Below are 26,273 nucleotides of genomic sequence, written 5' to 3' on the forward strand. Positions count from 1 at the left end.
GGGGGAAAAAGTGTAGCTTTCTTGCAGTCTGATACCAGAGAATTGAGGATAGAGAAAAGACAGAACTATGAGCAAATACTTCAGTTATGACTTCACAGAAGAAAACAAAACAAAAAATAAAACTTCCCAACAATGCTAGTGAACATTAGTCTGTTGAAAAAAAGGGAGTAGAATGAAATTAGCAACCAAACTGTTTTAGAGTAAGTATTGGAACTGAAAGCAATGAGCGCAGACAAAGTCAACGAGATTTATCAAACGAGAATCATTTTTGAAAAAGTGACTTTTAGCATAATGATGGCGAAGCAATCAATGCAATACGATTGGATTTTCAGAAAGACTTTTGATAAATCCCTAAACTAGTTATGCTAATTCAACTCCTATGGGACTGGAACGAATATGATTTTAGAATCGGAGATCTGGCAGGAAGCAGGAAGGAGGACTAAAACAATTCTTTTCGAGTGGAACCCTTGGCGGATAGAGCAGGAATTGGGGCTTGAGCCCCAGCTATTTCTAATATGCAATATATTTGTTTGAGGGGTGCAAATACAATATTTCCAACAATGCTGATGGCACTAAACAATATCGGATTGTGAGTGGGTGAGCAGGTTGTCAAAAACTCCAAGGTGATTGAGACAAGTGGAGTTCTGGGCAAATACATGGCAGATGGAGAGCAATGGGATCGGGGGGATATGTGATATTGTGGCCTTTGAAGTGAGAAACGGAACGGGAGCCTATCATTTGAAAAGAGATTGGTTGAAAAATGTTGATCTAAGAAGGAACTTAAGCTGCAATTTTGTTTCCTTCTGTGCAGCCCTCCGAGGTCAGTGCAGGTCAGTGAGATCTGAACCCAGAAGTCAATACTGGGAATGGCATTGGCACACTAACCATTGTATATAGACCCAGCAAGTGGGGACCTGTAACATTGAAAAAGGATCTGGATCTCCCTGTACACCAATCACTGAAAGCAATATTGCAGCAGCATAAAGCAGGTAGGCAGATAAATCGTGCATTCACCTTCATTTCAGGGGGATTTCAATACAGGAGTAAGGGTATTTTACTGCAGCTGAGCAGGGCCTTGTGTGAGACCCCATTTCGAACATTGTGTAGTATTGAGTGCAGTTTGGTCTTCTTACCTAATAAAGGACACATCTGACATTGAGGGAGAGCAGCGAAGGATAACCAGACTGATCTCTGGGATGACAGGCTTGTTGGGAGAGCAGAGTCTGGGGAGGCTGGGCCTGTATTCCATGGGCTTTAGGAAAATAAGTGGAGATCTCTGAGAAATATATAAAACTCTGTCAGGGCCAGACAGATTGGAAACCGGGGTGTTAATTCCTCTGGCTGGGACATCACAAACAATGGACCAAAATATTAGATACAGAATAAATGTCTGCACTCACAGACTGGTAAACCTGGGGAATAATCTTCCAGATCAGGATGTGGAAGCCAAAGCATTGAATACAAATAAGGATTTCTAGACACTGAAAGGATAAGGAGAGAGCAGGTGTATGTATGGAAGATAGAAGACCGGATATCACTACGGGTTGTTCTCCAATATAGTGGTAGCTGTGTTCCTGTGCAACACTGTGTTGCAGAAAATCGTGCAATATTATTAATGCGGCCAATGGGGAAAAAAGGTTAGGGACGAACCGCAAAATATCAGTAAAAACCAAAAAAATTGAAGTTACTCTAATACACACTCTAGCAGTCTAAGTAAACCTTTAAATCATATATTGTAATGAAATAGTGCTGTGAATGTAACACTTTCACACTACAGTCTACTGACTACAGCCATATACCTTTCACCAAGTTGTTTACCAGAAAGTGCGTGGGGCTGATTGATCACGTGATGCTGACGCGGAATCCCAGTTCTCCCCAAGATTCTCCCCCGGTTTAAAATACAGTTCTTTCTAAATGTAGCCTAGTACTCCCTGTTTCAGGCTCAGTTTCAAGTCTTGCAGATTGGATTGCATTCCTGTTTTAACTGAACATACAGAGGGTCCATTTGCAGACACAGGGAATCTGAGGCTGGATTTTTTTGTTCAGCTAGTGCCTGGCAAGGAATCGCGTCACAGTGAGTGGAAGTTCATTTTATAGAAAAGGGTTCACAATTAACAAATCACATTGCAGAGAAATCGTTTTTAATATATATGCATTATCGGAGAACTGACTGTATATTGAACCGCGAAGCAAAATTGGTGGACCAAAGGGTCTACAGCAGTTCTTATTTTATATTTCACAATGTTTGAACGTATTAATGGATATGAACACTGAATCAGGAACGCTGGATTGAGGAGATTTTCTCCATAAACTAGAATGGGGAAGGCTCAGTGTGTTTAATGGCCTACTCCTTTCCCGATGTTTCTGTGCAGTCTGTGGGAAAGCTTTGTAAATGTTGTCACAAGCTCTCAGATGTTAGGAAGGAGGTCTCTGTAGGGTCAACAGGACTGCGTTTCCAGTTCCCTTTTCCTGTACCGAGGCTGGGGCCGGGTGTTCTGTTCGGTTTAGTCCCTACCGACCTCGGAGCAGTTTGATATAATTGAGTGTCTTGTTTGGCCGTTTCAGAGACCATTGAATAGTTTATCACGTGTTTGTGCATCTGGAGTCACATATCGGCCAGAACATGAAAGCATGGGAAATTCACTTCCTGAAAGTTCATTGGGGGAGATCGAAGTTTACAATCAACATTGGATGCAAGGTCACTGTTTCCATCACCAGATTATAGTTCTTGATATTTTATTAATTGGTTTTAACTTCAAGAAGCTGCCAGAGCATTATCCAGTCATGGATTAGTAATCCAGTGGCATTTCCACAACAGCATTATCACGACATGGGGACCTACCGGAAGCCACGCTGCACGGGTTATTTCGGTGCTGCTTGACAGCTCTGTCAAAAAGAACTCCCACAAATCTGATTATCGCGAAGGGACTGAGGGAGTTTTAAATGATCAAAATGTATTTATTCGCTTGTTAGGGAAGGGGACCCACTTGAGTAATTTTCACATTGCCACGGAGATATCAGAATTAGAGCCGGAATGAAACAGCTTCCCCAGGGACACGGCTTGTTGTGTAGCACAATTCTTCAATCCTATTGCAGGAATGGTGTCTGGGTCCACTGCCTTTGACGTATCTACTGTGTTCAGCTGTTTCTTCATGTCAAGTGGAGCGAATCGAATTGGGTGAAGACTGCTACCTGTGATTCTGTGGACATCCTGGCGAGGGTAGGTTGGATCATCCATTCAACACCTCTGGCTGAGGATGATGCAGATAATGCATCCTTGTCTTTTTCACTGATGTGCAGGTCTGTTCCAATATTTAGGAGGGGGATATTTCTGGTGTTCTCTCCTCCAGTAAGTTGTTTAATAGTACACCGACATTTATGTCTGGATGTGGCAGGACGGCAGATCTTAGATCTGATCTGTTGGTCTTGGGATCATTTCGTACTCTCGATCAGATGTTAGTTCTGCTCTTGGAATGAAACCACTCAAGTGCGGTAGCTTTAATGGTTTGTCATCAGCTTTAGGTACACATGGATATGACCTTGGCATGTTCATCCATACTCCTCACTGAACCATCACTCGGCTTTATGGTAATGGTAGACTCACGGAATATCTTGGGGAAAATGTTACAGATTATACTTGAATACAGTCCTGCTTCTGTTGCTGCTGTTGTCAACAGCATCACATGATAGCCCAGTTTGAGCTTCAATGTCTGCAATTCAATTCTACCGACTCTCCCCCAGTTCACCCAGAGACCCTGTCACCCATCAGCTGTGTACGCAATGATCTCACCTGGTTTCTGATGCAATAATACTTCCATTTTCATATTCTCATTCTACTGAGGTCTCTCCTTTGTGTCATGCTTTCAATTTGTTACATTACTCAAAGTCTTTAACATATTCACCTAAATATTTTACTTTCTCGTAATGCCCTCTTCTGCGTTTGAAGTGAATGTGTTTCCCTCTGGTTTTCTCCCTGACCATGAATAAGAGCTCTTTGGTGTCAGTGATGCCAGCCTTATGCAGTTTCTGCGACAATGAATGTGGGCGCTTTGCGTTCTCGTTCAGTTCCCAGTGTAGGGCGCTACATAATGGACAGGGCGTTTGAGGAGCTTTCACACACATCATTGGAACTTTTCAATTATCAGAAATTGCTGAAGAAAAAAAGGAGGTCTTGCGGGTCCAGTGACATTTTTACGAAGCTCTTGGTTTCTCCTGCAATTTTTGTGTTTTTAGTTCCACTATCCTTCGCTATTTCTTTAATTGAAAATTTGTGCTGCGCCAATTAATTTCTGCAGAAACTCAGCATCTGCAGAGACAGAGAAACAGAGTTAGCGTTACAGGTCCAGCGTGACTTGTTGAGAAATCAAAAAGATTGGAAACTGGGCTTTGTAATTCCTCGCCGGATCTGGGTGATGCGTGACTTGGAAAAGAGAGCGTGCCAAAAGATAAACGGCTATTTGCAGTTGTGAACGAGAAGATGGTGCAAAATTAGATATTGAAGCTTCTCAGGCAAAGTGCTCCCTTATTAGTCTGCTATTCATAGACAAAATGAAGACAGTTACGGAGAATTGCCATCGGCTATGGTAAATGTAGCGTTACAGGGGTAACGTATGGGTTTGTGGGTTGGGATGTTTTCTGGAGCGTCAGTGTGGATTTGATGGGGCAAATAGCCTGGTTCCACAGTGCAGTGCTTCTATAATTTCGATGTAGTTGTCTGAGTTTCAAAACACTTTCCGGGATCCTTCCTATAAGTGCTGACGCAATTTGCCACAACAAAATGTTACACCTTCCGTTTGTCTAACAGGAACACATCAGCCACTCCTCAACCCTTTAGCCCATCTGATCAGGGTTCCGTTTTACTCTGAGTTAACCATCTTCACTGTCCACTACCTCGCCAATTTTGGTGTTACCTGCAAACTCACTAACCAGAGGATTTGGAGACCCAACTTTGGATGGAGCATAGGGACTGTAGTTGCAGCATAAGGGTCTGTAACATGAACAACAAATGGAGCAGAGGCTGCAGAGTGTGGCAAGTCTGAAACCACAGTCTGAGTGTATGTGGCGCAAGGGATCTGCCAAATTCGTCCGTCTTAACGTGAGCACAGACTCTCACTCTCATCCTTTAACACAAACACACACGCACACACAGACACTCTTTCTGTCTCGCACATGGACACAAACGTACGCATCATCTTCTATTATCACTCGCCCCCTCCCCCTTTACCCACACACACACTCCGCATCTCTCGCACTGACACATATATAAATGTTGGGGTAGGAGGTGAATTTGCGTTTGCAGATTTATATTGGTGGATAGATTGTATTTTGTTCAAAATAGCATTCACTTTGCACGCAGCCAGTCATTGTGGCGTTTCATAAAGTCCTCCTTTTGAAATAAAACCAGGATGACTCCAGGGCAAAACAAGACCGACTCCAAACAAAACCTTCCCTGGTTTTGTGCAGGGAAGGTCACATCTTAGCAAGCATTACAGAATTATATAAGGAATGACAAAGCTGATTGTGCGGAAAGGCCTGTAGATGTCATGTGCATGGACTTCAGTCAGGCGTTTGATGAGATCGACTGATGGAGAAGGTGAAGTCGCAAGGCATCTAGGGTGTACTCGCTAGATGCATAGAGAACTGGCTGGGCAACAGGAACAGGGAGTACTAATGGAAGAGAGTTTCTAAAAATGGAGAACTGTTCTGTGTGGTGTTTCACAGGGATCCGTGCTGGGACCACTATTTGTTGTGATATATTTAAATGATCTGAAGGAAGGTATAGGTGGTCTAATTAGCAAGTTTGCAGATGACACTAAGATTGGGAGAGTAGCAGAAAGTTGAGGGGACTGTCAGAGAACACTGCTGAATTTAGATAGATTGGAGAGGTGAACAGAGTAATCGCAGATGTGAGGTGATGCCTTTTGGAAGATCCAATTCAAGAGGGAATTATACAGAAACGGGAAAAGGCTCTGGGGAAAATTGATGTACAGAGAGATCTGGGTGTTCTGGTCCACTGTTCGCCGAAAGTGACAGGTCGATAGAATGATCAAGAAGGCATACAACATGCATCCCTCCTGCATTCTAACAATTTAATAAGTGGAGAACCACAAACCAGTAAACTCATCACCCACAGGAGGGAATCTGTGGGGATCTGTTGCGTCAAGAGTAGGCAGGCCATGTTACAGTTGTTTTAGACTTTGGTTCGGCCACATTCAGAATACTGCGGACAGTTATGTTTGCCACATTACTGAAAGGATCTGGATGCTTTGGAAAGACGGCAGAGAATTTTCACCAGGATGTTGCCTAGTATGGAGAGAACGACATATAAAGAGAGGTTTGATAGATTAGGCTTATTTTCATTCGAAAGACGGAGGTTGAGGGAGGACTTGATTGAGGTTTACAAAATCATGAGAGGTGTAAACAGGGCGGATAGCAAGACGCTTATTCCCAGGGTGGGTGAGTATGTTACGAGGGGTTAGTAATTCAAGACGAAAGGGGAAAACTTTATTGGAGATATGCCCGAAAAAGTTCTTTGTGCAGAGGGTGATGGGTGCTGGGATGCATTGCCAGCGGAGGTGATAGTGGCAGGAACGAGAGCGTCATTTCATATGTATCCAGACATCTACGTGAATGGGCAGGAAGCAGAGAGATACAAAACCTAAGAAAATAGGCGACAGGTATAGACAGAGGATCTGTATTGACACATCTTTGTTATTTGTAAATACTGGCAAACAGCGTGTGTTGATACTTGAAAGGAAAATGAAACCAAGATCAAATGAGGCACAGCAAATGTGTGGATACGAGAATTTATTGTAGAGAACAGAAAAATCACAAGGAGATGAAACAGTTACATTGCATATGTCTTCAAAGAGGAAGGTCTAGAATATCTCCCAGAATTATCAAGTCACTATGGGATCTTTGTAATTAAAGAGTAAAATCATTCATACACAGTTATGAGGTAGTATTTGGAAACAGAACTGGGATAAGGATTGATAAGTCTGACAGACCAGATGTAATTCAAACTAAAATTTCAGAGAAAACAGCAAACACATATTGATTGCAGTAGGGACCACTGTATCTCTCTGTATTCACTTCGGAAGGTTATAAATGCATTCAAATGATTAACGAAGGGAAGAAATGGGAGAGAGGAGGACTACTGGCCAGTTCGTTTTCATCCACAGTAAGGAATCTGTTGCCACCTATTGTAACGAAGATCTTTTTGGACACTGAGTAATTAATAGCAAATTTCAAGAGAGTTGTTCTGCATTTATGAAAGGGAAGTTATAATTTACAATTCTTTTCTTGAAGATATCTCTTGGAGAGGTAAACAATGGTGAATCAGTGAACGTGATACAGTCAGATATTCAGGAGGACGTTTAATCAGCACACACAGTAAGTTATCAGAAAACATTAAAGCAAAGTGTATTGGGAGGAACATATGTAAACAGGGAAAGGTAAGCAATAGAGAAACCAATGGAGATCATAGATGGTTGTAAAAGGCTGTTGTGTGACTGCAGACCAGTGTACGCTGGTGTGCCATACGGTTCAGTGTTGTGCCCCTTTAAACGCCTTCATTTAAAGGGAATCCGAATAAAGGCGATGAAGAACAAACTAGACTCAAAGTGTCAGCTTGCTCTCTCTCTCTTTATGATGCTCTCTGACTAACTGTGATCTCTAGCATGTGTTTGTTTCAGTATAGATTCATATTCTGCTGTGATTTGCTCCTACGAGAAGTAAAGACATTCTGCACGAGTAACACAGAGAGTTGGTGAGACTGTACCTGGACTGAACCTGTGCAATTTTGATGTCTTGATCTAATTAAAATATACTTATCCCATATACTGAATGGGCATTCTCCATGTTAATCCCACAGATAGCACAATCGTCTGCTGAGAAGACGTGATCTGAGATCAAGGCGGGAATCTGTGCATAAAGCTGGAGACGCTGATTGATTGTTATATGAGAACTTCACGTCTGTTTTACGTGGGGGAAGTAGGAGGCAGGTACAGAATTCAAGAAGATGGACTGGGAAGCTCTTGAATAGATTGATGTAAGATGTGAGCAGGCATTGATGGTTTTGAATGGTATAAAATTGGGCCAATACCCAACTCTAGATCAGTTACATCTCAGGCTGAAGGGATGAAAGAGACAAGGGATGAAAGGCGCTGATGCAAATGTTTAAATAGAATCTGGTCACAGAGGAGGTGCCTGAAGACTGGATAACAACCTTTATAGGAAGGGTTGTAGAAATAGAGCAGGGATCTACAGAACAGTGTGCTTCAGATCAATGTTAGAGAAAACTTTGGAAAACAAATATGGTGGTAGGAGGCCGGTTGTGTCACTGTAGACCGGTGTTCCCTGATGTACCAAAATGATCAGCGCTGTGACCCTTATTATTTGTGGTATTTATAAATGATGTAGGTGTGAATGTGGAGGGGGAGTGGCAGCGTGATAATAAATTCTGTGTTTGACATAAATATTGGCTGGGTGTTTGGCAGTAAGGAGGAAGGTCTTATGTTACAGGAAGATACAGATGGAATGGTCAGATGGGTGGATCAATGGCGGATGGGATGTAACCCTGATAAATATGAGGTGATGCACGTAGGAGGAAGGAACCAGACAGGAGAGTACACAATGAATGGCAGCACATTAGGAATCTCAGAAGGTGTTCCGCCACACATCCGTGAATGTAATGGGGGAGGATCAAATGTTATGTAAGAAAACATTGGAAACAGTAGGCATAGCCTTTACTCATCCAGGCATAGAATACAAGAGCTATGTAACATTTAGGTTAGGTCAAGATGGAATTTTGGGGTTCTGGGAGCAACATTACCGGCAGGATGTAATTGTTCTGCATGGGGTACAGAGATTCACCAGGATGTTCCAAAGGATGGAGCATATCAGCTATGGAGAGAGGTTTCATAAGCTCCATTTGTTTACTTTGGAGCAGAGAAGGCTGTGGCAGACGTGATCCTAAAGGATACGATTACGAGGTTCAGAGACAGGCTGGATAGCAGCTGTTCCTTTTCGTCAAGGAGCACTTTTTTAAAGGGAAGAATTTGAGGTTTAGAGAGGAGTCATGGTTTGTTTTTCACCAAGAAGGTATGGGTTCCGGAATTCACCAGCTGAGGGTGGAGAGGGGGGGATGTCATCACGGGTCACCTCACAACCATTAAAAAGTATTTGGACAAGCTCTTGAAATGTCAAAACATTCATGGCTATGGGACTGGTGCAACAAAGTTGCAATAATATCGATCGTGCTGTAATTTTGATGCTACACATGCTACGCTTCTGTGGTTGTATGGCTGTGGAAGGTCAATCATGGAACAGCTTAAGACAGGAAATAATAGGTTTCGGAGCAGTACATTAAACAAGCGTGAAACGTAAAAGCTTCTCAAAGTACAATATAATAAGGTGAAATGTTGGCAAAGATAATTGTAGCTTCCTTACAGTTCAAAACCAGCGAATGTCGAACAGGAAAATAGCAGACTATGAAGCAACTACTTCAGTATTACTTCATGAAAGAAGAAAAAAATAAAAATCCAAGCAATTCTAGGTCTACTGAGAAAAAATCAGGAATTACAATCAGATCCGTAAATAAACAGTTTTGGAGAAAATATTTGGAACTGAAATCTGATAAATCCCCATGGCCTGCTAATCTTTATCTATGATTCCTAAAGGAGGTGGTCATGGTAATAATGCATGCTTTGCTTGCTATCTTCCAAATTCCTGATGAATGAATTGACAGATTTGAGAGCAGCAAATATAACCCCAGTATTTCTAAAGGAGGCAAGAAGAAAGGCTTAAATTACAGTCTGCTTAGTGCCAAAGAAGCAATCAGGACAATACAAGAGTCCATTAGAAAGAATGTTTTGCCAGGGAATTTTGAGAATTAAATTAATTTGAAAGTAACGAACATGGATCAGGTCATTGCCAAATTATTAAAGGTGAATCATATTTGAGAAACCGACTGGGAAATAAATTATGGCAAAGCAATAGATGCAGTGAATTGAGATTTTCAGAAACTTTATGATGACGTCCCAAGCCTAGTGTTGTGAAAATGCTACTCCTTTAACAAGGTCATGCTGCCCTTGTTTTTTCAAAGATGTCTTAAAAGCAATGAATCCGAAATGTCTGAGATCGACTGCTCTCAAATATAAGCACCGACAATAAGGAGCAGGCTATGCTAGTTCTGGTCGTGTTTAATAAGACAGGAATAATTAATGACGTCATAGTTAGAAGTCAACTTAGAAGGAATGATCACAGTATGGATGAATTTAAAATACAGATGGAGAGTGTGTAGATAAAATTCAATACCAGGGTACTGTGCTTAAACAAGGGAGACTACTTTGGAATGCGAGTGGACTTGGCTAACGTCAACTGAAAACAAAGACTTTATAGTGAGATTTGACGAGCAGGGGAGGACTTTCAAAGGTTTTTTAAAAAAAGTCCTTAGCAAAAGTATATTCAGTAAAAAGCAAATACTCTAAGGAAAGGGGTAATCTGCATCGGGTGTCTATGCAATAAGCGAGGCTATCACGTTTAAAGAGAAAACATGCAAAGTGGCCAAGAACAGCAGGAACCTAGAAGATTGGAAATACATTAAAGGTCAACAGAAAGGCACGAAAAGAGGTATAAAGAAAAATAGGATAGAACACAAGAAAAAAAAAACTAGCCCAGAACATGAAAATAGATTGCAGATGATTCCCTAAATATATGAAATGAAAATGAGAGGCAAAAGTAAATGTTGGTCCTTTAGAGGATGAAAAGGAGCATTTAATTATTAGATATGACGAAATGACCGAGGCATTGAGCACGTATTTTGCGGAAGAAACTAACAACATGCCAGTAATTGACAAAGAGACGAGAGTAGGTGGGGACCAGTGCATAATCATTATTATGGAGGAGGTAGTGTTGGGTAAGCTGATGGATCTAAAGGCAGACAAGTCCCCGAATGAAATGCATCGCAGGGTACTAAAAAAGATAGCGGGAGAAGTATAAAGTGCAATTCTGTTTTTTTTAAAAATGACGAACTCTGAGGCAGTTCCTGCAGATTGGAAAACAGAAAATGAGACGCCACTTTTTAAAAAGGCTGGTAGATAAATGATGGGGAATTATAAACCAGTTAACTTAATCTGTGTAATGGGGAAGATGTTTGAGTGTATTATCAAGGGAGAAATAGCAAGGCATTTTGATAGAAATCGGCCCATTGCGCAGACACAGCATAGGTTCCTGAAGGGCAGGTCATGCTTATCAAGTCTTTTGGAAATTTATGAAGAAATTATGAGCAAGCTAGACAACCAGACCCCAGTGAATGTGGTGTATCTCGGTTTGCAAAAGGTCTTCGACAAGGTGTCGCACAATAGACTGCAGCAGAAGATAAAGATGCAACGCGTTATGGGTAAAGTATTAGTATAGATAGAAGATTGGTTGACTACCAGGAGGCAAAGGGTGGGTCTAAATGAGTGCTCTTCATATCTGGCAATCATTGACTAGTGGCGTGCTTCAGTGATCAGTGTTGGGGCTGCAATTAGTCACAATTTATATAAATGATGCGGAGTTAGGACCATCCGTAGTTTGTCAAAGTTTGCAGATGACACGAAGATAAGTGGCAGAACAACGTGTGCAGAGATCTATGAAACGTTTTAGAGGAGCACAGATACATTGAGTGAGTAGGCAAATGTCTAGAAGATGGAATACAATGTCAGTAAATGTGAATTCATCCATTTTGTTAGGAGTACATGTAAAAATGATTATTACTTGAGTGGTAAAACTTTGTAGCATGCTGCTCTGCAGAGAGACCTGGATGTCCATGTGCATAAATCGCACAAGGTTGATCTGCAGGTACAGCAAGTACTGAGGAAGGCAAATGGTATGTTGCTTCTCGTTGATGAAGGGATTCAATTTAAAATCAGGTAAGTTATTATGCAGCTGTACACGGTGCTGGTGAGGCCACACCTAGAGTATTGTATGAAGGTTAAGCCGTCTTATTTGAGAAAGAATGTACTGGCACTGGATTGGGTACAGAAGAGTATCACTGGGTTGAATCCGGAGTTGAGAGATAATTTCTTGATTTTTCAGATAGTTACGTTATTCGATCCGCTATCCTCTTGTGTTTGTGGTTCATTTAGCTGCAGCCTTCCTAGAATATCCACCTTACACCTGCTTCCGTCAATGAGCAAAGGTAGGGTCTGCGCTATTTCCTTGAAACGATTTGAGGAGGTCTATCCTGGTCCATAACAGTGTGTAACAGCTAGATTAAAAATACTGGCTTGGGTTGAGAATGGGAGAGCTTAAATGAAAAAGTGAATCATATAAACAGTTCTATATACTTTGAAGTGGAAAGCAATGACTATCATGATAATCCAGAAATTGATGTTTGGACCCCAGCTATTCAGAAAGCATATCAAACATTTGTTCAAGGGCATTGTGTGTAATCTTTCCAAATCAACTGATGGCCCCAAATTGAGATTGTGAATGGTTGCTCAGGATGTAAAGAAGTTCAAAGGTTATTGAGACAATTGGAAGGAAAGGGCAAATACTTAGCAGGTGAAGGACAATGTGGATAGACGTGACATTGAACACGTTAGTTGGAAAAAGTAGAATAATGGTTAGCATTTCAAAAAGGAATTGATGTAAACCTGTTGCTCTGTGAAGAGACTTATGTGTATACTTTTGATGACTTCTTAACCAAATTGTCGGACCGAAGTTCCTACTTCATTTTTTTAATCCAGATAGTTAATCATTTCCAAGGATATAGAGTATACAGTGTTTAGGAAAAGTCGATTGAAGAGATGTTTGGTCAAATACTAGAGTGGAGAAGGCTCAATGGGTTGGATACCTTCCCCTTTCCCGATGATTCTGTGCAGTCTGTGGGAAAGCTCTGTAAATGTGGTTACTAACTCTCAGATGTTTGGAAGGACGTCTCTGAAGGGTCGACAGGACTGTGTTTCCCGTTCCCTTTTCCGATGCAAAGGCTGGTGCCCGATGTTCTGTCTGGGTTCATCTTTTAAGATTTTGGAACAGTTTGATACAACGGCCTTGCAGTTTCTGAGACCACTGATGAGTCTATCACATGGCTGTGTATCTGGAGTCACATTTAGGCAAGACTAGGAAAGCACGAGAGATTCACTTCCTGAAAGTACATTGGGGAAGAAAATTTATCTGGACAATTAACATGGGCTTCAATGTCCGTATGACTGGCACCAGATTTTACACCTCGATATTTTATTAATTGTTAATTGCCAAAGCATTAACCTGGTCTAGATTAGTATTCCAGTGACATTTCCACAACAGCATCAGCTCCACATGGGACCTATTTGAAACCACACTGAGCTGGTTATTTCTTTGCTGCTTGACATCTCTGGCAGAAAGTACTCTCACCAATTTGATTGTCGTGATGGTTATGAGGCGGTGGTAATTGGTCAGCTTTTATTATTCCCCTCTTAGGGGAGGTGACATAGTTGAGTAATTTTCTACATTGCTAGGGAGACGTCAGATGTGGAGCTGGAATGACACAGCGTCCCCAGGGTCACGGCTTGTTGTGCAGCACAAGTCTTCAGTCCTTTTGCAAGAATGGTGTCAGCGACCATTGCCTTTGTCGTATCCACTGTGTTCTGCTGTTTCTTCATGTCACGTGCGGCGAATCGAATTGGTTGAAGACTGGCATCTGAGATTCTGTCGTCGTCATTCAAGCAACACTTCTGGCTGAGGATGGTGCAGACACAGCATCCTTGTCTTTTACACTGACGTACATGAAGTTTCCATTCTTTCGAAGAATGGTAGAACAATAGCCTCAGCAATCGCTGCTGAGATGTTAGTTTAACAACCCCAGTCATATTCTGGTGATCTGAGTTCGAATCCTGTTACAGTAGATGTTGGAATTCAAATCCAATACATGTTTGGCATTAAGATTCTAATGATGAGATCATGAATCAATTGATGATTGTAGAACAAGCTAATCTGGTTCACTGATGTCCATAAGGAATGGATGCTGCCATCCATACCTGCTCTAGACACATGTATCTCCATATCGACAGCAATGTCGTTGACTCTTAACTACCCTCTGGGCAATAAATGATGACCAAACCAGTGACGCCCTAATCCTATTCAACAATGTTGTTTTTAAAATAATATTTGTGGAGTCCTCTTTTATCGTCAGTTGTTTCATAGTTCAACTTCATTTCTGAGTGGATATGGCAGAACTGTAAAGCTTCTATCTGATCTGTTTGCTTTGTAATCATTTCGCCCTCTCTATCAGATATTAGTCCTGCTGTTTGGAATGTAAGTACACTGGTCAAGTGTGGTAGCTTTAAATAAATTGTCATCAGTTTTAGGTATACATGACCCTAGTACGTTCCCCAACTCGTCTCTACAACATCGATCAGCTTAAGCGAATGTTAGACTGAAGGATTATTCCAGGCATAATGTTACAGATTTTGATTGAATAAAATTCTCCCTCTGTCCAGCTGTGATCGACAGTACCACATGAATTCCCAGTTTTGAGCTGCAATTTCTGCATTGCAATTCAGCCGTCTCTCCCCAAGTTCACACCGAGACCCATTCACCCATCACCCCATGCCCTACTCTGGTTTCGGGTGTGATAACACTTCCACTTTTGTATTCTCATTCTTCTGAGTGTTTGTCCATGATGTCACACCTCTTAACTGTCATGATCTTCAAAACCCCTAAACATTTTCCACCAGGTAGCACCGGGTGTCCGTGTTTAGCGCTGCAGCCTCACAACTCTCCGGACTCAAGTTCTATTCCATCCTTCAGAGACTGCCTGTGTGGAGTTTACACATTCTCCCCGTGTCTGCGTGGGTTTCTTCCAGTTGCTTGGGTTTCCACTCACAGTCCAAAGACGTGCAGTTTAGGTGTATTGACCTTATTAAATTGTCCATAGTTTTCTGGATGAGTAGGTTGGGACCATTAGTCAGGGGTGAGTGTAGGATATGGGAATGGGTCTGGTTGGTTTAGTCTTCAGAGAATCGTTGTGGACTTGTTGGTCCGAAGAGCCTGTTTCCACACTGTAGCGATTCTAATTCTAATATTCATCTGGATTTTTTCCCTTCCAGTCATGCCACCTTCAGTGTTTAAATTAAACGTGTTTGCCTCTGTTTATCTCCATGGTCTTCATTAACAACTCTGTAGCGTCAATGATGCCAGTCTTATGTCGTTTCAGAACCAGTGAATTTCTACATCTTGCGTTATTGTTCACTCCCTGGTGTATGGCGCTCCATGATGTATAGGGCATTTGAGCAGCTTGGACAGAAGTCTTTCGAATGGTTCAAAACCAGAAATTGCTGGAGAAATTCAGCAGATCTAGCAGCATCTGTGGAGACAAAGAAACAGAGACAATGTTTCAAGTCCAGCGTGACCCTTGTTCAGAACTGAAAAGAACCCCTTGACAAACGTTGACGAGGGATGATCGGAAACAGTGCATGTGGAGATGCAATGCCACAAAGGAATAACCTTTTAATTGTGGTGAAAGAGAAACAAATGTTAAATCAGTGCAATTTAAATTGCAAATGGGAGAAATGCGTTCTTTCTATTGAGTGTAAGATAAACAAGTCGGAGACAAGTTCATAGGGAAACCTGGAAGCAGAATGTATGAAAAATGGAGAACAGCCATAATGGGGTCAGGTTGTGTAATTATGGAATTGAATATTTACTCCTACAGGCGATAATATACTAAAGTGTAAAGTGAGGTGTTACTCAAGATTGGGTTGTGCTTCTTTGGAACATTACAGCAGCTCAAGAGCGAAAAGTCAGCATAAGAACAAAGTAGGTTATTGGAATGGGAAGGTCAGGATTATTCCTACAGACAGAGTGGAAGTGTTCCTTAAAGCAGTCTCTGTTTGGTCTCCCAAGTGTAAGGAAGATTGCATTGTGAGGAGCAATGACAGGAGACTGGATTGAACGAATACAAGTGGAATGCTGCTTCAACTGGAAGTTGTGATTGGGGTCTTGGGGAATGAGGAGTAAAGTGCTGAATGGGCAAGTGTTCCAAATTCTGCAATTGCATAAGAAGGTGCCATGGGGGAGTGGGAAAGTGTTCAGGGTGATGGAGGGTGTCATGGAAGGAACGGTCCCTGTGTAATGCTGACAGTGGATGGGAGGAGAAGATGTGTTTGGTGGGTGTACTCCTGTGGAGGTGGTGGAAGTGGCAGAGGACGATTCCATGAATGTGGATTCTAGTACAGTAGGGGAGATATGTCATTGTTCTGGGAAGGAGGGGACGGAGTGAGGGCGACGCTGTGGGTGATGGGACAGTGACAGCTGAAGGCCTGTCTACCGGAGTTAGGGGATTTCTGGTTTGAAGAAAAATAAAGTCACGTCAGAGGCATTTCACTGGAATTTGACATCATCAAACAGACACAACAGAGATGGACAAACTGGGAAAATGGAGTCAGCCTTCACTAATCGTGATTTCAGCCACATGCAGACGTTCCTCCTGAATGATTGAAAAGAACCAAACATTTAAATTGAGGATTTCTGTCTCACATCTGGTCTGAAGAGGGATGTGGAAATTGACCCAGAGGAAGGTCAGTGGACATATAGGAGCAGACATTCAAGCAGATATCCCATAACGCTCAGTAATTATTGTTTCTGTTCAAAAAGGAGGACTCGGAAGAAGATGAAACGCCCGTGGTTGACAAAATCTGTCAAGGATACTATTCAAACGCAAATTAACGAGCATTAGTGTGTGCCCAGATTTAGGATGTGTATTTCAGGGTCTATGAGCAGATGCTGGGCATGAATTTTAGCTGTGCTTCCTGGATTACCCCGAGAAACACCTGCCATTGCTACTCCATCCTCTTCCCTGCTTGTCTCCCCTTCCTGATTCCAGGTTCTCCCTCTCCATTACAGAGCACATTCTCTCACATTCTGGCTCCCACCTGAGGCTTTTTGATCAAGTCTACCTTCCCTGCACTAGCAACAAGCTGTGTTTTGTGCTGCCACTGTGCTTCTGGTCTCAGTGTGACTTGGCCTCTCCATTCATGTTGTTTTACATCTCCCACTCACATCTCATTCCGGAAAGTTTCCTTCTTGGAGTAAACATTATTGAAAACACCTCCCTCCCTGCACTGAATTCACACTGTGATCCGAATTTCAACAAGTCTACTCAGCCTTCATCTCACTCTGCCAAAGGCAACTGCACGCTTACTGTGTGGTAATAGAATTCCCTTTCTTACTTGGATTTGTCCAGAGATACGTTTTCATTGTATGTATCATCACCCTATTTCGACAAAGGAATTCAAGTGTTTGACTTTCTAATGGCATTGGTAAGGGTTTCACGCAGTCTTAATATTGTGACATTGAGAAAAACCAATCACAGCATGAAGTTTTGTCTGTGTTGTTTATCTGTCATTTATAATATTGTTTCAAATTTACAGTGCTTACGATTAAATGCTTGTTCTTGAATTTAGTATTAGATGGAGAGGAGGAGGTTGAAAAGTGACCTTATAGACGTTTATAAAATCATGAGAGGCATGGATTGGGTGGAGATCCAAGGTATTTTCTCCGGCGAGGGTGGGAAGGTTTCCAAACATAGAGTACATCGCTCTCAGGTGAAAGGGAGAAGGTTTAAAAGGGCCAATGGTGCAACATTTTCACATATAGGGTGATATGTGTGTGGAATAAGCTGCATGAGGAAGAGTGTCGATGACCGTAAAGCTGCAACATTTAAAAGACATTTGGACAAACATATAAATGGGAAACGTTTAGAGGTATATAGGACACGTGAAAGCAGATGGGACAAGTGTAGTTAAGCATGGACAAGTTGGACTAAAGGGTCTGTTTGTGCGTGATGTGACTGTATGAATCTAGAAAGCGAGTAAAAGGGGGAACAAAAGATATGATGAAAGTAAATTGGCAAGAAAGATAAAAACAAGCATCACAAAATTTTCCGTGTGCATATACAAAAAGTTCAAAATGAGTGTGTGACGTTAGGTAGAAATGAAGTCTGGAAAGTATATTGAGGTCATTTGGAGGATGTGACTGGGGAACTGGCTCCAGGGAACAGGCAAAAAATTACACAAGTACTTTGCATTGTTCCTCACAGGGGAAGGCACTGTAAGCATGTCAATTATATAAACAAAATGTTTATAGGAGGCACGTTTTTAAACTGTCTCTAACAAAAGGAACAAGGTAATTTGACAAACAGATAAAAGTCAGGGTTGACTGGTCAGCAGTAATTCATAGTTGGCTTTTTAAGAAAGTGGTTACAGGGTGGCTGGTGGTACTGTGTGATAGATTCCATAGCACTCTAGATTTCAGAAGTATTCCAGCTAAACTGGAGAACCTCCAATGTGGCGCCTGTCTTCAAGAAAGGATCGAGTTGGAAAGCAGGAAACATTTAGCCTAACCATTATTACTGGGAATCCGCAAGAGTCTGTTATTAAGGCAAGAATTGAAGGCCATTTAGAAAAGTTTCACCAGAGTCAGCATGGTTTTGTGAATGGGAAACTATATTTTGCCTGCAAAGTTATTTTGAGATCCCTGAAAATGTAACAAGCGGACTTGATAAAGGGTAATTAGTAAGCTTGCGGCTTTCCAGAGATCTTCCACAAGGTATCACAAAGTAAAGGTTTTAACACAAGACAGAAGCTCATAGTATTACGGATAATGTATTAGCATGGGATGACGGGTGGTTAACACGTAGAAATCAGAGAGACAAGATTAATGGATCGTTATGATAAAGACATATCTACTGGGGTATCACACATACCAGTCGGATGGCATCAGTTATTTACAATCTATTCTGACAGCTGATGGCGGGAGCTGAATGCAATATACGTCCGAGTTTGAGGATGACACTGCGAACCAAAAGGCAGACTGTTATTTAATGAACAAGACTCCCAACAAAGGACAGTAAAAAGTGATTGGAGTGTTCCTGTGTATGAAACATAAAGTCAGCGTGGTGATGCAGCAAGTAACTAGAGTGATACAGTACGCAGGTTCCTGGAATGAAAGAACTGAATTATTGAATACATCTACAATGGTGAGGCGATTATTCATTGTGCTTGAAATGAATGAGCATGATATTACTGAAATGTAAAGGATACAGAGGGGACTTGACAAGGTAGATGCTGAGAATATGTTTCCACACATGGGCAGAGTCTCGGATTCAGGAACAGAATAAGCGATATCGATTTCAAACTGAAATGCAAAGAAATGTCTTCTTAAGAATGTCGTGAATTCTGAATTTCACTAGCTGAGGATAAAAATGTTCTCTGCTGGAAATTGTGGAAACAAGTGTTTAGATGCTATTTTGAGCTGAATGCAATAAGGTGACACAAGCAAAATAACCAGAATAATAATTGTGTTTAGATATCGACACTATGAAATAACAGTATATTTCTGATTGGTCTGTGTGAAGCATGCTTACTATTGCATGATAATAGAAAGCTGATGGGACATATTGGTAGGAGATTCCGTCCCCATGGGAAATACCTCAGCAACACATGCTTGAAAAAACCCATGATAAAAATGGCTGAGTGTCGTCTGGTCAGTGACAGGAAGCCAGGGGGCTGAACGACTGAAAGTTCCTGTAAAATGGAGCTCAGGAGACGGTTAGATCACCTCCGAACTTATTAAATGATAGAGCATATTTGAAGGACTGAATGGCCTCATGATGGATTTCAATTTCGTGTGCATGTAAATTTACTTTAAAGAAACACACTGTTCCTTCCCTTCATGCTTTCCACACTGGGGTACTGTCACTGTCCTGAAAATGGGAATTGTTTGGAACGTTATCCGGAACATTCCATAATCAGCACTCTCCAGAGCATTCTATAAGTGTGTGGAGGTATCACAAACGCTAGAGAGAGAGAGAGAGAGAGAGAGAGAGAGAGAGAGAGAGAGAGAGCGGCATTTATTCAGACCGCAGATACTGCACTGAGCTGTGTGGTTTAGCTCAGACCATATCTGCTGGGTCTGGTGGTGTGGTTACCTTTGAGAAGAGAATGGTTCCCCTCCTTCTACCCCATCCACCAGGACCTCAATGTCCCTGCAGACAAACCCGTTGTGTAATTGTCCCTTATGGATGGATACAGTTCTCAAAGGAGGTGGAATAAAGCGTTATGGGGATTACGCAGGAACAGGATACTGATTCCGGATGATCAGCCTTGATCATAATGAATGTTGGTGCTGTCTTGAAGGGCTTAATGGCCTACTCCTGCATCTATGGTCTATGATCTATTGTCTTATCTGCCATGCTCTGGCTAAACTGGACAAGGCAGCTCCAAACTGAAAAAGCTCAATTTTTGGCACACTGGCCTTTATTATTGGCATCTGTGCCAGGGATCATGGAATTTCCAGGGATATCCGGCGATGGTCAGTCTCTCCAACCGTTATGAATGGGAGAATCGTGCTGGCATTGAATGTCAGGGACACCATGGTGGGGTGGGTAGTTAATGAGGTGAGTTCGATAAGATAGCACCAGGAAAATAGCACAGTCTCAGACAGACAATCCCCGTCACTCAATGAAAATGACACTGAGACAAATTAGTGTTAGATTCAGCCCATATTCGAAGACTCTGCAGACCCCACTCCCAGGTACAACGTTGCAGAACAAATCCTCATCCAGATCTCTCCATCATCTGAACACACAACAATATCCCATTCACCCATCATTCCTGGTAATGTTGGCTTATGTTGCCAGATGTATCGACATGTCTACAGTCAGAATTCTGAAACCTATGAGCATATCCTTCCATGACATTGTTTCTTAAACTCCCCCTCTCTGTCTATATCCCAAACAACTTTCATTTGCAGTCATACAATCCTACTGCATGCAGACAAGCCCTTCAGCCAGAAAAGGTCCATTCCGACCAAAATGTCAGTCCACATTCACTCCATGTCGCTGCTCTTGACCAATATCTTTCTCAGCCTTTCTTATCCATGCGTTTTTCGAACAAAATGCAGCGAGATTTTGTAACATGAAGAAAGGCCTCAAGAAACATCTCGCTGAATCTACCATTCATCTCACCACGGTGCTCAGTTTACACAGAAACAGTTTGACTGTAGCTTAGAACCAAGAAGGAGATGCAAACATTGGTGGGAGATGTGCATGGAAGTGAATACTGCAGGGAAAACTTTGTTTATGTTATAAACAGGAAAGTAGATGCACAAGAATTTTCAGGAAAAACTCAAAGGGTCTGGTTGCATCTGAAGGAAGAAAGTCGAAACGTATGGCCCCCCGAAGAGCACAGCAGGTCATGCAGAATCCGAGGAGCAGGAAAGACCGTGTTTTAGTCATAAATCCTACATCAGGAATTCACTTTAGCATTCACTGAATTTTCAGTCGTCACTTTCTCTCAATCCTTTGTCGGAAGAGAGCAGAGTCAATGTTTCAAATCTGGGGAGTCTTCATCAGAACAGTATTGGTTACCGAACTCCAGTGTACACAGTTCTTTGTTTTATTTTAGATCTGTAATTATTTTGCAGGCTGCAGTATAAATGGAATATTTGAAGTGGACAGGAGGGGAAGGGGTGAGGGCAGATATGCATGAAATGTGTCAGTCACAGCTTAAGGCCCTGTCCATTAGAATGTGAATCCTGGGGTGAAGATAAAGGAGGGCCTGTCAGAGGCATCACGCTGGAATTCGACATCATCTGAACAGATGTGATAGATCCAGAGAAAGAGGAAGAAATCAGTCACTCTCACTGATGGGTGGCTGGGTTCGATTCCAGCCTTTGGTGACTCTCTGTGTGATGTTTGCAATTTCTTCACGTGTTTGTGTGGGTTTCCTACGAGTGCTTGGCATTCCTCTCAGAGTCTAAAAAATGCACAGGATAGGTTCAGTGGCCTCACTAAACTACCCCACAGTATCCATGGATATGCGGGTTAGGTAGATTGTCTAAGGGAAATGTAGAGTTACTAGGATAACGTATGGGCGTGTTGGTCAGCAAGTTATCTGGAGGGTCAGTGTGGATTCGATGGGCCAAATGGCCTGTTTACACACTGCAAGATTTCTAATTAGCTGTCTGTGTTTCGAAACACTTCCCAGGATCCTCCCTACAATTGCTGACCAGATTTAGCTCACAAAAATGTTACACTATCCGTTTGTCTGGCATGAACTCCATCAGTCACTCTTCGGCCGTTTGGCACATTTTATCACGGTACCGTTTTACTCTGAGTTAAACATCTTCACTGTCCACTACCTTACCAATTTTAGTTTTTTCTGTAAACTCACGAAAGGTTCCACTATTATTCACATCCAAACGATTTATATAAATGACAAAATCCATTAGATCCTTGTGGTACCCTGCTGGTCACAGGCCTCCAGTCCAAATAAAATATCCTGCACCAGCTTTACCTGGATATCTTAGCTTTGAGCGAATTATCTACAACATTCACTGTATTCCATGTGATCTAACCATGATTTACAGTTTACCTCGCGGTGCCTTTTTGAATGCCTTATTAACGTCCATATTCTATTCCACTGATCTATTTGTGTGCTTTCATCAATCTTATTCATCACTCCTTCCATAAACTAAATCAATCTAGTGGGACAAGTTTTCTCACACACAAAGTCATGTTGACTATCGCAAATCGGAATATACCTTTCCAAACACAAGTAAATCCTGTCCCTCAAAATCCCCACCAACAACTTACCCACCAATGACATCACATCTACCCGTCTATAGTTTCCTCCCTTTTCCATAACAACTGTTCTTAAACAATGGCACAACCTTTCCTATGGCTGTCCATGATAAAAATATCTCAGCCAGATATCAAACAATGGCTTCGCTAGCTTCCCATCAGATTCGCGGGTATATCTGATCAGGTCATAGAACCCAGAACAGTGCAGCACAGTACAGGCTCTTGAGCAGTTGATGTTGAGACGGCAGTTTCACCTACTCTGAGATCAGACCAACATATGTGCCCTTCATTGTGCTAACTTCCAAGTGCCTAATCAAAAGTCACTTAAAAGGTCAGAGGGATTTATGCACCTTAATGCCTTTTAAGATGGCCAGCTCCTCATCTTCTGTAATATGGACACTTTTCAAGATATCACCATTCATTTCCCCCCCTCCCCCATTCTCTACTTTCCATATCCTACTCCACAGTAAATACTGATGCAAAATATTTATTTAGTATCTCACCAATCTCCTGTAGTTCCACACATAGGTCACTTTGCTGATCTTTAAAGGGCCCTGGCCTCTCCATAGTTACCCTTCTGACCTCAATGTATTTGTAGAATCTCTTTGGATTGTCCCTTACCTTATTTTCGAAAGGTATCTCATGCCGCCAGTTTACCCTACTGATTTCCCTCTTGAGTATTAGCCTACAGACTTGGTACTCCTCCTTGTATTCACTCGATCCCTACTGTCTATACCTACCATATGCTTCAGTCTTTTTCTTGAACATAACCTCTATTCTGCTCGCCATCCAGCATTCCCGATACCTACAAGCCTTGCATTGTTCATGAACCGGAACATACTCTCGCTAGACTCTGTAATCTCATTTGTGAATGCTTCCCATTTTCCTGCCAAGAGCATCTCCCAAGCAGCTTTGGAAATTGCCAATATGAAACGTTCAAAGTTGGCCTCATTCAATTTACAACTTTACCATTTATGTCAGGACTGTTCTTCTCCATAATCATTTAAAAACTGGTAGTTACTGAATAACAGGCTCAAGAAGCAGAATGGCCTCTTCATGTCCCTCTGGAACAGACTCAATAGGGTGAATTGCCTCTCCTGTCCCTCTGTAACAGGCTTAATAGGCTGAGTGGCTTCCTCCTGTCCGTTTGTAACAGACCGGAGAGGCGGAATGGTCTCCTCCTGTCCCTCTGTATCATATCCGAGATGCTTTATGGCCTCCCACTGTCTATCTGTAACAGAATCGAGCGGCTGAATAGTCTCCTCCGTTTTGTCTGTAACAGACACATGGGGACAGAATTACCTTCTCCTGTTACTGAGCAGCAGTCTCAATGCTCTGAATAATGTCACAAGGTGCAGCACTGCACAATGCCAAATGGCAATAAATATTGTATACTAGTTTATTGTCTCTGAAAGTGTCCCCACTAGTCACCTTATGCAGCTGGTCTGTTTATTTATCACTAACCCCCTTTTAAAACAGTATGTAATATAAAAAGTCCTGCATTGTTCTTGCACAATTCCCACATACACGGAGAAAAGAATAAGACGATTGAAAGATTTATGGTCCATCCCTAAGCAAAGCCCATTTATTCCACCCAGACAGAGTAAACGTTCCCTTTTATTGAGATAGGAAAAGTAACGTAAGGAAGGGGTAAACTGAGCCTGTTTGTTCAGTGACTATGATTAATGCCAAAGGAGGGATTTCATGTTTTAATGATAAGTGGGTTCCATTGAATGTGCTATTCCACAGTATGAGTGGGAGCACCACCAAGAGCATTAACAGGGATCGGCAGCTCAAGAGAGGCAGTGGGGAGAGATCAGAATGAGAGCACAAGTGTCTGGATTCTGGAATGTTCCAACAATTAATCAGAATCTGAAAACATCGACTGGAATGTTCCAATAATGTTTCCCAATCTGAGAGCATTAGAATGGAATGTCTCAAGAATGGACAGGAGCTTATCTTGAGATGTGTAGCTTCTTTCTACATATTATGATCGAAGCACATTACCGTGGTGGATTGAATATGCATTTTAGATTATTCAATATTTTTCTTATCCAATTCTAGCTTTCGTTGGTGTCCCTGGTAAGTCTCAATGTTCAGTCATTAATTTTGTAAATCATGATTGACTGTAAAATTGTCCTTCCATTGACTCTTCTATCATTGTCGCTGTTATTGTTGCTGCTGAGACTCTAAATCCAGATATTTACTTTACAAACCATTACTAACTACAGCAATGAACTTGTTAATTCACTCTCTCCGTCCTTGAGTCTGGCAGGGTTACTCATGGGTCTCTCTGTTGACCTGTCCAGTTTCAACTGTGAAACATGATTCATTGTATCACTACCCTTGCTGTTTAATTATTAAAAGCATTGAGGTCACTATGCTCTGTTCTGGTTACAGACTGCATTTCGTTCCTCTGACTGCATCCCATCTCCGGTCAATACAGAGACTGAAATAGACATGACAACAGTGGTGATCCCTTTCGCCATGAAACTATTCCTGATACCATACCCTGACCATTCCTAATTGTAATTGTTGATAACTCCAACATATATTCACTGGCTCATCCCAACTGCTATTTGAACCATGAGCTGTGAAATACAGTCATTAAGATGGCATTCATCTGTTGTTGACGCTCACAGCTTCAATCATGCAGGAACGAATCTGAGTCAATACTCCATGGCTTGGAACTGAAATCACACAAACATACCCAGGCTGGGCAGATAGTTTGGTTACAGAGAATTCACTGGCAGTCTGCACTGCTCTCAATGCCAGAAGATAGTCTTGTTTACTGAGCAATATACTGGCATAGCCTGCACAACTCCCCATTCTGGGCAGGTAGATCAGCTTACTGAGTAATAGTCTGGTACGGTTTGCACATCTCCATGGGCAGATAGTTCACCTTATTGAGCAATGCACTGGCACGGTCTGCACAGCTTCCTATAGTGGGTAGATAGTTCAGCTTACTGAGCAATATATGGTACAGTCTGCACAGCTCTCCATGCTGGGCAGATAGTTCATTTTACTGAGCAATAAACTGGCATATTCTGCAGATCTCCCCATGCTTGGCAGATAGTCCGGTTTACTGAGCGGTACACTGGCATAATCTGCACATCTCCCCATGTTGGGCAGATAGTCCATCTTACTGAGCATTACACTGGGATAGTCTGCACAGCTCTCTACGCTGGGCTGTTGGCTTGTCCCAGTTTATAGTGTCTGGGTTTGTTCTGTGATGCAGATTGTGAATTTGATGCAATGAATTATGTCACCTTATCTGGTAGTGTCTTTATTCATTTTTGTGATTGGACACTCAAAGGTCTCACTCCTCCAGTTAGTCCCACTGCCATGTCCTTTTCCCCATATTTCACCAGTATGGCCTATTTCTATCTTAATTATCTGTTTCTATCTTTAATGTGAATTTTTCTGTCCCTCCGCATCTTTCCCTGGCCTTGGGTTTTGGCTCCCTCGTGTATCGAGTGCTGACATTGTGAAACTCAGAAACAATGAAAGTGTGTGGGCTGTTGTTCACTTCCCCGTGTGTCCCACGTTAAATGTTATATATGCAATCCTGCAGTGCTCTTGCACTACTCCCACACACATGGAAGAAAGAAAAGAAGGTTGACAGTTTCATGGTCCATGTTAGACAGGAGGGATTCAGCAG

The sequence above is a fragment of the Chiloscyllium punctatum genome, chromosome 4 (genome assembly GCF_047496795.1).
Source record: "Chiloscyllium punctatum isolate Juve2018m chromosome 4, sChiPun1.3, whole genome shotgun sequence".
Classification (NCBI taxonomy): Eukaryota; Metazoa; Chordata; class Chondrichthyes; order Orectolobiformes; family Hemiscylliidae; genus Chiloscyllium; species Chiloscyllium punctatum.